Source organism: Macaca nemestrina, chromosome 11 (genome assembly GCF_043159975.1).
Source record: "Macaca nemestrina isolate mMacNem1 chromosome 11, mMacNem.hap1, whole genome shotgun sequence".
Lineage (NCBI taxonomy): Eukaryota > Metazoa > Chordata > Mammalia > Primates > Cercopithecidae > Macaca > Macaca nemestrina.
Window position 1 is genome coordinate 115,749,993 of NC_092135.1, and position 13,950 is coordinate 115,763,942.

The window sequence follows — 13,950 nt, forward strand, 5'->3', positions numbered from 1 at the left end:
TAGGAGTTCCAAGAAGGGAACGGAGCCTTCCAGCTGGAGAGCAGGGAGCAGGCATTTGACCCAGGTGACATTTCTGTGCCCCAGACAGCCAAATCCACATGGATTTAGTTCCTGACTTTCCCCGGTGAGATGCACGAACAGGTGATGGAGCAGCTAGGAGCTCCCTCCCTGAAGGCCTGGGAGGGGAGTCAGCTGAAAAGTGTGCCATCCTCCTTAAACCTACTGCTTCGTCAGGCTCTGAGACTCCCCACTCCACCCTCCCCCACACCAACATAGTCTGGCTGGATTTCCCTGCAGAAAGGAGTCTCACTGAAGACCCACTGGTGACTTTGGAGCCAGTCTGACTAGGAGAGGGCTTTGACCCCATGCAAGGTGCATGGAGGATCTGAGATCTCACCTCCTCTGCCCTCAAGTCTCCATGAGTCCTTGGACTCTGGGGGGCCTCTCTTATACCTCAGTCATTAAACAAGCATGAACTTGGCCCTCTACTCCCCAGCCCTGGCATAGGTGCTGCATATAGAGCATAGACCTGAATAGGAAGCTAAAATTACACCACTTCTTAAAACCTCTCCCTGAAGACCTCAGGCTTCTCGAGTCTTCTTTCTTTCTTTCTTTCACTCCATTTATTGAACAGTTATTGAGACCTACTCTCTGCTAGGCCTGTGGTCTCTCCCTCCTTTCAAAATTCACTTTCTTTGTAGTAGGGCTTCTCAAACCGAGGTGGGTTGACCCTCTGCTGCAGAAACATGAGGGGTTACAGAAGGGTTTCCGAGGCTACCTCACTCTCACTCCAAAGTGAATCAGAGCCCCACCAGTAAATATGGGTTCTTAGCCAATGCTTCAGGGACCTGATGAACATTTAAATCTGAGGACCACTGACTTAGAGCTGTTTTCTCTAGTTTTGTCCTGTGTTGTTGCTTCTCATTTCTGAACAACATGCTTTTGACAATGCAACAGAATTTGATGTTTCTGCAGGGCAGGGCTAGGTCACATTCATCTTCTCTCCTAGGACACCCTTCTCAGTCTGTTCAAGCTGCTATAATAAATATCATAGACTGGGCAGCCCATAAGCAACAGAAATTTATTATTCACAGTTCTGCAGGCTGCGAAGTCCAAGATCAAGGAATCAGCAGTCTTAATACCATCACCTTGGGGGGTTAGGATTTCCATATATGAATGGGGGATGCTCGGGAGAGCACTGTCAATGACTAATCAGAATGGATCCCATACATAAACAGTGGTATTCCCAAATCCAGCTTTCTGGGTGTGGCCTCTGCAGTCACTTGGGGCCCTGAATTTACGAGTGTCTATATTTGGTTTGATACTATGCTATGACCATCCTGAAATTTGTACTAATTTTATCTCTGTGTTTGGAACTGGAATATAATGGGACATGGGAATGCACGTGATCAGAGTAGATAAGGGACCCCGTGTGCCTACCATTTCTTGCCAACCCATTGACATATAGCATTTGCAGTGCCCCATGAGTACAGAAATCTGGCGGACTCAGGATCCCGGGCAGTTCAGAAACATTCAAAGCAAGTATAAGGTAAGTGTATAATGTCTATGACTGAGTAATATTGGAGTCGTAGCTCTAAAAGTCTACATTTCCCATTCAAACCAACCCGCTTTGAAATGACTTTTAGAAACATAAACAATCAAGAGTCTCTATCATACCCTTTTCTTTCCTGTCTTGATTCCCTATATGAGCCAACCATTTATTTATGCTGAAAATGATAACATCGATGGAAAAACAAGATGGGACAATCCATAAATCTTTTTCCTTTCAGTCCTTTCTTACTCATCAGTAAACTGAAGGGAGAGAGAGTTGATAGGATGTGTGCATATCAAGAAGTGAAGGCCAGGCACGGTGGCTCACTCCTGTAATCCAGGCACTTTGGGAATCTGAGGCAGGTGGATCACTTGAGGTCACGAGTTCAAGACCAGCCTGGCCAATGTGGTGAAACCCTGTCTACAAAAAATACAAAAATTAACTGGGGATGGTTGTGCACGCCTGTAATCCCAGCTACTCCAGAGGCTGAGGCAGAAGAACCGCTTGAACTCGGGAGGCGGAGGCTGCAGTAAGCCGAGATTGTGCCCCTGTACTCCAGCCTGGGCAAGACAGTGAGACTCTGTCTCAAAAGAAAAAAAAAAGAAATGGAATGACTAATCAGAATGGACTCCATACATAAACAGTGGTACTCCCAAATCCAGCTTCCCAGGTGAGACCTCCACAGTCACTTAGGGCCCTGAACTTACAAGGGTCTTATATTTGGTTTGATACTCTGCTCTGACCATCCTGAAATTTGTACTAATTTTAACTCTGTGTTTGGAACTGGAATCTAATGAGATATGGGAATGTACATGAGCAGGGGAGTAATGGACCACGCGTGCCTACCATTATGGTGAACAGTAGAGTTAGTTTTGTGAGTTTCCAGTCATGTAGTCATGAATGAGCTATGAAATATAATTGTGTCATTTCAGTGATTCCACCAATTAAATACTATATTTGCAACAAAAACTGGCATTTTACAATATAAAGAATAGTAAAATTGAGGGTAATAATTTCATTTTTAAGTGTTTATTCACTTAGAACTACATTAAATAGCAACTTTAAAACACCATGAGGAACCATGAAAGAAAGGAAAGAACTTTATATTTTAAAACCTTTAATGGCATTTTTTTTCCTGCTGTTTGAAGAAGGGGGCTACATTTTTATTTTGTACTAGGGCCAGCAAATAATATAGCCAGCTCTGGTTATACCCATATAGGTACAGATAAATATCTATCTATGTAATATAGATGCTGTATTGCATCTGTAATATAGCAGACGAATACTGGATGACATTTATCTGGATAATAGTGGAAGAAATTTGCAGATGTCAGAGTTAGAAGCAGTAATATGCTGGGGCTGGCTCCTCCCATTCATACCAGCTCTCAGCAGCCAAGGTGGTGCATCTCACCCAAGTCTGCATTTAATGACATCACATTGTAGCTTGAAAATGGCCATAATGAAAGTATTCACATTGCAGAAATCAGTAGACGCCACTTTTTTTTTTTTTTTTTAAAGATGGAGTCTCACTCTTGTCACCCAGGATGGAGTGCAGTGGCGTGATCTTGGCTCACTGCAACCTCCACCTGCCAGGTTCAAGCAATTCTCCTGCCTCAGCCTCCCAGGTAGCTGGGATTACAGGCACCTGCCACCACACCCAGTTAATTTTTTTTTTTTTTTTTTTTTTTTTTTTTTTTGTATTTTTAGTAGAGATGGGGTTTCACCTTATTAGCCAGGCTGGTCTCGATTTCCTGATTTCAGGTGATCTGTCTGCCTCGGCCTCCCAAAGTGCTGGGATTATAGGTGTGAGCCACTGCACCCAGTCAGAGCTTTTTTATTCCAAAGAGCTGGTGTTAAACCTTTACCAGCATACAATTAATTGGTCAGAGGTTATCTAGTTCAACTTCCTCACGATGACAGAAACAGAGAGGAGAAACAATTATCCAAGGTCCCACCACTTCAAACAAGGAGCTCATCATATTGTTTCTGAGGTCCTAGCATGGAAAAGAGTGATCCCAGGGAGTCCACTGTAAACCAAAACCCAAAATAACTGGCATCCAGAATCCTGGCAGATATCCCAGTGCCAGTCTGGCCTGCTCCTCCCGGCATGACGCATGCCCCCTAGGATACTATTGGGGGTTAACTGGGACTGATTATGTCCTCCCTGGGCTGTCCTGTCACCAGGCAGGAAGGTCAACCTTTGCTTAGATATGCTGGGTCTCACTCCAGAACATGCTTCCCGGCCCATAATTACTTTCAGAGCATGCTGTTTCCACTTAGGGAAACCTGAGCTTCCTTCCAAATGGCACCGGACATGACCCGAAATTATATGTTTGCCTGCCGAAATGGACACACTAGTCAAGCCTGCTGCCTTCAAGTCACAACGGATTAAGTTGTAGGAGGGGGCCATGCTGCTGGGTGAAGCTGAGCTGGAAATAGGGAGCCTCTCATGGGTCTAGAAGTCTGAGTTGTGTTTTCTCCACCCATGCCTGGACCAGCTCCAGGCACAGCTCTGCAGCCTGGGCCGCAGATCAGGGCCATTCTCTGCCTAAAGTCTTTGTTAGTTAATGTGAAACACATTTTCTAATCACCCGTGATGTGGCAGGCATTAGAGATTCAACCCTGAGTGAAACGTTTATCCTGTCTTTATGAGGCTCACAGTCTGACAGCAAATAATTACAATTTAAAGGAGACTGTGATGTAATCCTTGAGAGAAGGAAACATAATGTGTTTAATTCTGGCTCAACAGAGTGGTGTGACAAGAGATGATATTCAACCTTGATACTGAAGGACAGGTAAGACTGAACGCTTTACTGTTTCTTTCTTTCTGGTTTTTTGTTTGTTTGTTTGTTTGTTTTTCTGAGACGGACTCTCATGTCTCACTCTGTCACCCAGGCTAGAGTGCACTGGCGTGATCTCAGCTCACTGTAACCTCTGCCTCCTGGATTCAAGCGATTCTCCTGCCTCAGCCTCCCAAGGTGGGACTACAGGGACGCACCACCAAGCTGATGGCTAATTTTTGTATTTTTGGTAGAGACAGGGTTTTACCATGTTGGCAAGGCTGGTCTCAAACTCCTGACCTCAGGTGATCCACACGCCTTGGCCTCCCAAAGTGATGGGATTATAGGTGTGAGCCACCGCGCCCAGCCTCTTTAAGTTTCTAAGCACTTGCATGAATATCAGTGAATTTGATGCTAATAAGCATGCTATCAAATGAAATAAGAAAGATAGTACTGGAAATAAGGTTCAAGGTGATTTTTCCCATGAATGTGATTTGTAACTGTGTCCCCACCCAAATCTCATGTTGAATTATAATCCCCAGTGTTGGAGGTGGGGCCTGGTGGGAGTTGATTGGATCATGGGGATGGATTTCTTATGAATGGTTTACACCATCCCCTTAGTGCTGTCCTCAAAAATAGTGAGTGACCTCTCGAAAGCTGGTTGTTTAAAAGTGTGTGGCACCTCCCCCTCGCTCTCCTGCTGCTGCTTTCACCATGTGATGTACCTGCCCCCCTTCCCCTTCCGCCATGATCGTAAACTTCCTGAGGCCCTCCAGAAGCTAAGCAACATCAGCACCACACCACCTATAAAGCTTATAGAACCGTGAGCCAATGAAACCTCTTTTCTTTATAAATGACCCACTCTCAGGTATTTCTTTATAGTAATAAAAGAACAGCCTAATACACCCATGGTCATATATGTAGGCAAGGAAGAAAGGGGCTGAAAACACAATAGCTGGGAGAAGACAGCAGATGTTAGTTGCCGTCTAACTAGAAAAGGAGTTTGTCTTGGAAATGAAAGTGAAGAAGGGGTGATTCTTAAGTCCCAGGATCCTGGTACAAGGGCATCTCCCACGCTCTTCTCACTGGAAGTTATTGCCTCAGCCCTCTCTCCCACTCTGGCTTCTTTCTGCAGCCCCTGGTTCCCTCAATGCTGGAGACTCAAAGTCTATAATCAATGGTTGGCAGGATTGGTTCCTTCTGAGGGACATGGGAGAAGAATCTGCTCCAGGCCTCTCTCCTTGGCTTGTGGACGACCATCTTCACGTCATCTTCATTCTACATGTGTCACTGGGCACAGATTTCTCCTTTTTATAAGGACACTAATCATATTGGACTAGGGCCCACTCCTAATGACCTCACTTTAACTTGATTACCTCTGTAAGAACCCTATTTCCAAATAAGTCCCATTCTGGGGTGCTGGGGGTTAGGACTTCAATGTATGAATTCGAGGGGACTATTCAACCTGTAACACGAAGCAAAAATTTCTTCTATTCTCACAATATCCAGTGACTCCAGTCTTCCACCTGTTTCACAGAAAGGTAGAACTAAGCCCAGGCATAACAAGCTGCCTGTCCACTGGCGCTACAGTGAATCCTCAGCAGGAGCCAGAAGCTGACCCAGCACACGGACTCCCAGCCCAGAGTGGTCACCACAGGCTCCTGTAAAGCCAGAAAGCAGAGGCTTCGGAACAGGAGTCTAAGCCCATCCAATACCATGTGGTTTGCTCAGGGAACCATTTATTTACTTTAAAATACAGACATATAGAGAGCTGCATGCTCTCCAACATATGTGAAACAACCTCGGTTCAGATGATCTGCAAAACCCCAAATTGTCCCCATTAGGTTCCCAGGAACTTCTTTGCTGAGCACTACTGGACCTCAAACCCCATGGCCTGGATGGTCTCCAGTGAGTCATTCCGGTCACTCCACAGTCTGAAAATCCATCACATGACCCCCATTCCTGCCCCTCCTTGGCCACATCAGCAGAGCTTTCTAAGTCCATGCTCAGTTCAAATTCAAAAATAATGCTCTTTCCTTTTTTCAAAAGCCTGCATGATCTTCTGGATAATCCTATCCTAGGTCTCCCAAGGGTGACCTGACAATACAGGGGAAGGAATTTAGATTGGAGGCTAGGGAGAACTCCGAATGCACCAGCATAGCTTAGCAAGCTTAGTACCTCTGTGGTGGCCACTGAGCAGCTCTGATCAGCCACTGGGTTGAAATTCAGGAGATTTCCTGCAGCCATGCTGGCAGGAGACTACTGGCTATGGAAATTCTGAAGCTACACCTGGTTCTCTCTGTGACTCAACTGAATCTCTAAGCAATGAACTCAACTTCCTGTGTATACCCTATGGAGGAGTAAAGGCTTTAAAATATGCACTGGGGAATCAATTCATACCTCCAAAGGAGCAGGACTTCTTAGGGACCATCACCATAATAACTATCATCACCAGAACTTTGTGATGAACTTGTGAGCTATGACACAGGGTCGAGCTGCAGACAGAGCTTCACACTGAGTCTTGGCTCTCTGGTTCGCAGTTAAAAGCAGGCACTGTGGAATAAACTGACTCTTAGACTACCAGTGTGTTGGTCATTTGCCTGTTTGGTCTGCTTGCTAGTTCACTTCTGCCCTGTTCCGCATTGCAGAATACTATATTTCTTAGACTTTCCTGCCTGCTGACTTCAGGATAGCTTTGACCAATGGGAGGCATGACAGAAGGCTGGAGGAAGAGGGAGGCCACACTGTTTCTGCCACCCTCTTTCTGCTCTGGGCAGCATCTCAGGGAGTGTCAGCCTCACTCTATGGCCCTAGCTCCCACCACACGGGCCAGCCATGGTCTTCGCTTCTGCAGGTGGCCCCATCGTGGCTGACAGTAAAACCACCTCCCCCTTATTCCTCAGCCCTAGGGAGGAGTGTTGGAAGCTTCCATGTCGTTAATTCCCATTTGGTTTCTCAGCTCTCCCATCTCTGCATAATCAATTCCTTGCGTTCAACTCTCGCTATGTAACACACTCAGAGTGGTTTCTGTTTTCTGCCTGGACCCTGACTAATACAGCAAATGACAGAAATTCAATCAAACTAGCCAGGAAGGAGAAAGAATTTGTTCTTCACAGAAGGAAACCGTGGGAAGGGAAGGGCGCAGCTGGGTCTCAGAGCAATTGGATCCAGAACTATCTGTGTTGCTCATCTCTGCTCCTCTCTACAAGCCAGCTTCCTTCCCCCAGATAGGCTTCCTCCACATTCCTTGGGAAATGGCCCTGAGCAGCTCTTAGACTCGTATCTTCAGGCTCAGTGCCAGAAGCGAACAACTGTTTTTCCTTCTAATCCAATTTAAAAGATACAAGGTAAGGGCTTCTATCGGTCTAGCTTGGGTCAGTGTCCGCCTCCATGGCCAAGGGACCAGGGAACTGGCTGACAGAACCTACTAGAGTCACAAGGTTGGGGAGTGTCCAAGAAAATGGTGCCAGAGTCCCTTAATAGAGATAAGGCTTATTAGGAGGCACAATCTCAAGGCAAAGACTTCTCACTCTCTCAAGAGAGAAAGGAAAGGGGTGAATGCATTTCCAAGCTATCCACAGCTCCACAAAGGGATACGGCCAGTTTCTGATTCACAGGGGATGTCTTCACACATCCAAGGCATAATCACTGTCCCTGAGAACCTTCCATCCCATAGAAGAAAAGAGAAAAAATTGTCTGCTGGATCCCTCTCATCTGTCTTTCATAGGTCAAAGTTTTCTACATGGGGCACTATCTCCCCATGCTGCTGGGCTGTAGCCTTGCTTGGCATCTTGGGGGCAATCCCTACCAAAGGCATTAAAGAAGCAAGGCAAGCAGTGTGGCGCTTTAACAGAGACTAGAATGGGGAGGCCTCTGAGGATCAGGTTGGCCACAGCAGAAGCAGTAAAGGTGATGTTGGAGCTCAGAATTCACCCCACAGGAGGGAACCCATGGGCAGCAACATGACTGTGGCAACAGACACAGAGGATCAGTCTCCATGAGCAAGCAGTGGGGTCCTAAGAGAGAGGAAAGGTTCAGCAAATCCAAGATGATGCAGACATTAAAGCAATGGGGTGGGAGAGGCAGGTCCCAAAAGAAGGACAGTGCTGTTTTTAGCAGGAAGAGGTCATATAGGGACAAAACAATAGGTTCAGGAATAGGAGCCTGCCAGGTTGAACAACGAAAGGTTCAACCAAAACAAGGTATTTATAGAATGTACACATCAAGGGCAAACAAACAGGTACATGCAATGCAGACAGAGCCTCAGAGGTGGACTTGCCAGAGCTGTGTGAGTGTTTTCCACTTCTCTCCCTCTCTTAACTTTGACCATAGCTCTCCACTCTCATCTTTCCCTCTTCTGAGCACCTTTTCTGGGCAAGAGCCCATCTTAGGCAAATAATGCATGGTCTGTGCCCGCACTCGTATACCTGACTTCAAGTACGTCTCACCTCCTCCTCAACCAAGCCATCATCTCCCACCAGTCTCCATGATCCTCTCCTAACTCAGCAGTCCCCAACTGTATTAGTCCTTTCTCATGCTGCTACAAGGACATACCGAAGACTGGGTAATTTATAAAGAAAAGAGATTTAATTGACTCCCAGTTCTGCAGAGCTGAGGAGGCCTCAGTAAACTTACAATTATGGCAGAAGGGGAAGCAAACACATCTTTCTTCACAAGGCAGCAGGAGAGAGAAGAATGAGAGCTGAGCAAAGGGGGAAGCCCCTTATAAAACCATCAGATCTCAAGAGAACTTACTATCACAAAGATAGCATGGGGGAACCTCCTCCATGATTCAATTACCTCCCACCGTGTCCCTCCGATGACACATGGGGATTATGGGAACTACAATTCAAGATGATATTTGGGTGGGGACACAGCCAAACCATATCACCAATCTTTTTGGCACCAGGGACCAGTTTCATGGTGAACCAGGTGTGGGGGGTAGGGGAAGAAACTGTTCCATCTCACGTCATCAGGCATTAGGTTCTCATAAGAAGCACACAATCTAGATCCCTTACATGCACAGTTCACAGTAGGGTTTGTGTTCCTATGAGAATCTAATGACACCACTGATCTGACAGGAGGCAGAGCTCAGGTGGTAATGTTTGCTCACTCCCCCAGTCACCTCCTGCTCTGTGGCCCGGTTCCTGACAGGCCATGGACTGGTGTCTCTATGGCCTGGAAATTGGGGACCCCTGTCCTAACTGGTCCTGCTTTTCTACCTTTGTTTCACTTCAGTGTCTTCTATACAGAGCAACCAGGTGATCCTTTTAAAACCCAAATCAGATCATATTTGTTCCCTTCCTCAAACCCTCCAAAGACTTCCCATCACACCTCAAACAAAATCCATGATCATTGTTCCCCAGTGTGATCTGACCTCCAGCCTCCTGCCTGCCATTCTCCCCTTCACGGCCCCCAGTTTCAACTGCACTGGCCATCTTGCTGTTCTAGAACCCAGGCAACATGCTTCCACCTCAGGGCCTTTGCTCCTGCTCTTTTCCCTCCTTAAACCACTCTTCCTCCAGAAAGCAGTGTGGCTCATGCCCTTGTTTCTTTCAGAGCTATGTCCAAAGTCAGCTCCTCAAAAAGGCGTCCCTGATCACCCAAGCCAAAACACACTCTCCTTCACGCTCTTTCCCTTACTCTGTTCCTCTAGTCCTTATAATACCACTTTACCACTCATGACATCAAATTATGGGTGGGGGGTGGGGTGGGGGTGCAGGTTTATTTCTCCCTCTTCTCCCTCCCTTTTAGAATGCAAGCTGCAGGCAGAAAGGGGCTTTGTTATATTCCCCACTGTAGCTAGAACAATGCCTGGCACCACCGGGCTCTCAATAAATACTGGTGCAATAAACGGATTAATCTGGTGGGGGAACAGATTGGTCACCACGGTATGACAAGGGCTGGCATAGACACAAGAACAAGAGCCTTGGGTTACATTCTCCAGCCAGAGGGGTCTGGGAAGTCCCAGAGGGCATAAGCAGCTGGGACTCATCCTGCTTGCAGTTTCCAAACCAGTTCAAAAACAATAGGAGCTTCTGATCAGACAGAGTTGGCCGACAGGGAAGAGCCAAACTGCTTCTGGTGCAGGGCAGTTCAAGGTGAGCTCGATGAAGTCACTTAGGGCCTGTGCTTAAAATACAGTTTATTTTCTATTTTTAAAAATGTTTGTCATCGAAATGTCATGGTGGAAGGGGAGTTTGGGAATCATCTAGGTCAGCTATCCTGCTGCACGGGTCAGGAAACTGCATCTCAGAGACAGAAAATGACTTTTTCCAAGTGACACGGTGAGTTGGTGGCCAAGTCTGCTTCCCTGTCTGGGATGCACAGACACTCTTGGCTTCTCAAGTGCCTAAAGGGTTTGGTCCCAGGGACACTTATCCTTTCAGACAGCAGCTTCTGAGAACCTTTCATGCCAGTATATTGCTAAGGTGAAACCTGGCTACTAGAGAAAGCTTCTCTGTGTTTAAATTCAAATAGTGTGGTTTGTCAGAAGAGTGAGGATTTTACTGCTCTTATTTAAAAAAGGGTTTTGTCAACATCATGAGGGCAAGGACACCTGCCTTATTCACTACTGCATTCTAAGTACTGGCCAGCTGCTGGACACATGGTAGGTACCCAGTCATTATGGTTGAATTAACTGGTTAAGGAAACTAGAAAGTAATTCCTCCAGAAGAAAAAAGTTGAGCATGAAACTTGGTATTCTCTCCATTTTGCATCCATATGGGGGGAAGACACAGGGAGGCTTAGGTTTTAGAATGATGATGGGAGTGTTAGAATGACAAACTAAGGGATTTTCCTGGTTCCAGTAACTCAGTATGGATTAAAAAGCAACAACTTTCATCACTCAGCACTCATGGTGTTTCCTCGATTTACAAAGTAATAAGAGTTGGGGTGAAACTTGAGAGTTATTCATACCCTTGTAGGGTTTGACTTAAGTGGCCATGTCACAAGAAATGTCCTAATAAAGCTTTGATTATGAAGTTACCAATTTTCCATCTACCATCAATATTAGGGAAAAGGCTACCTTATTGTTCTTAGGAGTTTGCCTCTTTTTCAACTTGCTTTTTACGACTTCACTCATCAATGGTTTTAATAATGTGTTCTATTCCATTCCAGGATGTGGGAGTCAATCATGTGTAACAAAAGGTCACCACTGCCACATGCCCTAAGACATGAACAAACCCCTCATAAGCTGAGTCAGGAGATCTAAATTGATAGCCAGACAGCAGAGGCTGAGGACAGCACCTCCCTCAAAGCCAAGCAACAGGGGTTCCTGGCCTGGGCCATTCTTTAGAGGCCCCACTCCGGCTTTCCTCTGGCCTTGGGGCTCTTCATAGGGCAAGGATTTCACAGGCCCAAGAGAATATACCAGACCAAAGCTCAGGGCTTCCTTCTGAACCATACTCTAGGTTCCTGTCTGGGCCTCTGCCCAGGGTTCCTCCCTACAAGACTAGAGCCAACCACCCGTCTAGTGCACACAGACACACACATGCCCCCAGACTGAAGGGGCATCAAGGCTGGGCTGCAAGAGCTGGCACCACCATCACTCCTACCCTTGTGTGCACACAGACACTCTAGATTCGAATTGGGGGCTTGGGTAGGAGAAGCAGAGGGGTAGGTGGGAGCGAGGGACAGTCCTCCCTGCTCCAGTATATTCTAGCTCAGGGCTCTGCAGAGTCTGAAGTTCTAAATTTAGAAGCTGATTGTCTACGTTGTCATAAAAGGTATTGTGTATCCCAAATTATAATTCCTACCACCACCCACAAATAAATGCCAATATCTTACTTCCTACCTGGCTTCATTTCAGTTTGGTTAACAGTATTTTGTCAAGGAAGAAAGAAAGAACATACAAGTTTGCAGCTTTGCTTACAACTCTTGAATACTTAGCCATATACTATGGAGGAACGAAGTAATGAAGCCCTCCATTCCCACTCCCACCCTGGGCCCCTCTGAAGTCAAGGTTGAGCTGAGAAGACACTCCTCCCTATGGAGGCCCTGGGAGCCCACTGCTGCAGGGTACAAAGCCTTTGGGGAGGGAGCGGGCAGCACTAATCCCAGAGCAGCCTCCAACCTTTCTCTGAGAGAAGGAAGGAGGGGCTTTCCTGGGAAGTGGGTTGCCCTGGTCATTGCAGTTCCTAAAAGTCAGCTGTTTCAAAAAGGGGAAGAGAAGGAGATGAAATCAAAGAGCTTGTGCTGGGGAGGAAGAGGGGGCCTAAATGGACTTTAAAAGGGCCTAGAGGGGTTACTTTCTTTTGCTGATTGTCTACAAGGCTTGGAAGGATTTTGAGGGAAGGTGGAAGAGGTGGAGTAAGAGGGCAGAGGCGCACCTGGTTTTCCCATACCTTGGGGCTGCTTGGCTGAAGGAGTGGCTTGGGCTCTAGGTCAGGTGGCAGCAGAGGTTGCTGGGTCCAGAGGAGTTCCCAGGACAAGACTCTTAGGACTGCCCATCACTTCCAGCACACAGGGCATGCTTCTGAATGAGGCACAGTGCAGTGCCTAGAAGCCACGATATTTCTAGGGGCCCTCAAAAATGTTTTTATTTTAGTTGTCTTTCAAAAATCAAAAGAAAAAAATGAATAGAATACAAATGAGTATACAATCATGAATCCAGCCGGAATTACATTTGTTTTTACACCAATGTAGTCATAAAGTATAAATTTTAATATTCCTCTACAGGGAGAGGACCCATGAGGGCAAAGTGCCCACAGAAGTCATGCTGTGGCCCTGCGCAGCAAGAGGCCTTCTGGGGGCTGCAACCCCATGGGGAAGATGCAGCTCAGATCTGAGGACCAACTCCACCAAAGCTGTGAGTGTAACAGTGGCCAGTTGAATGTAGGAATCCAAGCAAAGCACTTAGCACCAGTTCAGGCACACAGCAATAAGTATAGGGTATCCTGGTAATTGCTCATGACCATTGGCCGCCAATAAATGGTTGAGTATGCTGGGTAAAAGCACAGGCTTTGAAGCCAGACAAATCTAGGTTTCCATCCCTGCTTTGCATCTCACCAAAGCTGTGACTTCAGGCAAGAATCTCAGTTTCTCCAGCTGTAAAATGTGAATAATATCCTCAGAGGACAGTACAGAGCCCCACACACACTAGCTGCTCAATAAATGTTAACAATGAATACTGACAGTTTCAGGACCAGCCAAAAGGCAGGTACCCACAGGGTAAATGAGAAGCATCTCCCATCCCAAAACATCTCTCCTCCCCAGCCTGTCCCTCATTGCTTCAAATCTGCTATGTGAACTGGTGTGTGTTAAAATGTAGACAAGATTCCCAAGATCAAAGTAAGACAGTGAACTTGCGGGAAGGGGTGCGAAGGCAGAAGCTTGCCAGAGCCCCACCATGCCTGTCAGCTCAGCATCCAGGAGGCATAAGTAGCACTGGGCAGGGGCTCTGGAATAATCTGAGTGACAGATTCTTGATCCAGGACTAGAAAAAAAGAAGAGAGAGAGAGAGTGAAGGAAAGAGATGGGCTACCACCCAGGGAGAGGCAACATGCAAATGTTTCCACTCTTGCAGGTGATCTTACTACTCAGCCAGATGGGTTGTTCATCTTCCCATTTGCATTAATATGATTAATATGCCCTCCAGAGGTCATTTCATCCTTCCCT

The 13,950-nt window shown here is 46.5% G+C and overlaps 1 long non-coding RNA gene across 2 annotated transcripts in view; it reads right to left on the reverse strand.

The window, feature by feature from the left end:
* LOC139357215 (uncharacterized) overlaps positions 1 to 13,950 on the reverse strand; it is a 116,230-nt gene that overhangs the window by 38,599 nt on the left and 63,681 nt on the right. Inside the window, exon 5 of one of the 2 annotated variants that reach the window (XR_011610051.1) lies at positions 6,144 to 13,768. The exons of the other annotated variant lie outside the window; for it this stretch is intronic. This is a non-coding gene — a long non-coding RNA (uncharacterized lncRNA). Of the gene's footprint in view, positions 1 to 6,143; positions 13,769 to 13,950 lie in introns of those variants that run through there. 2 annotated transcript variants of the gene reach the window in all.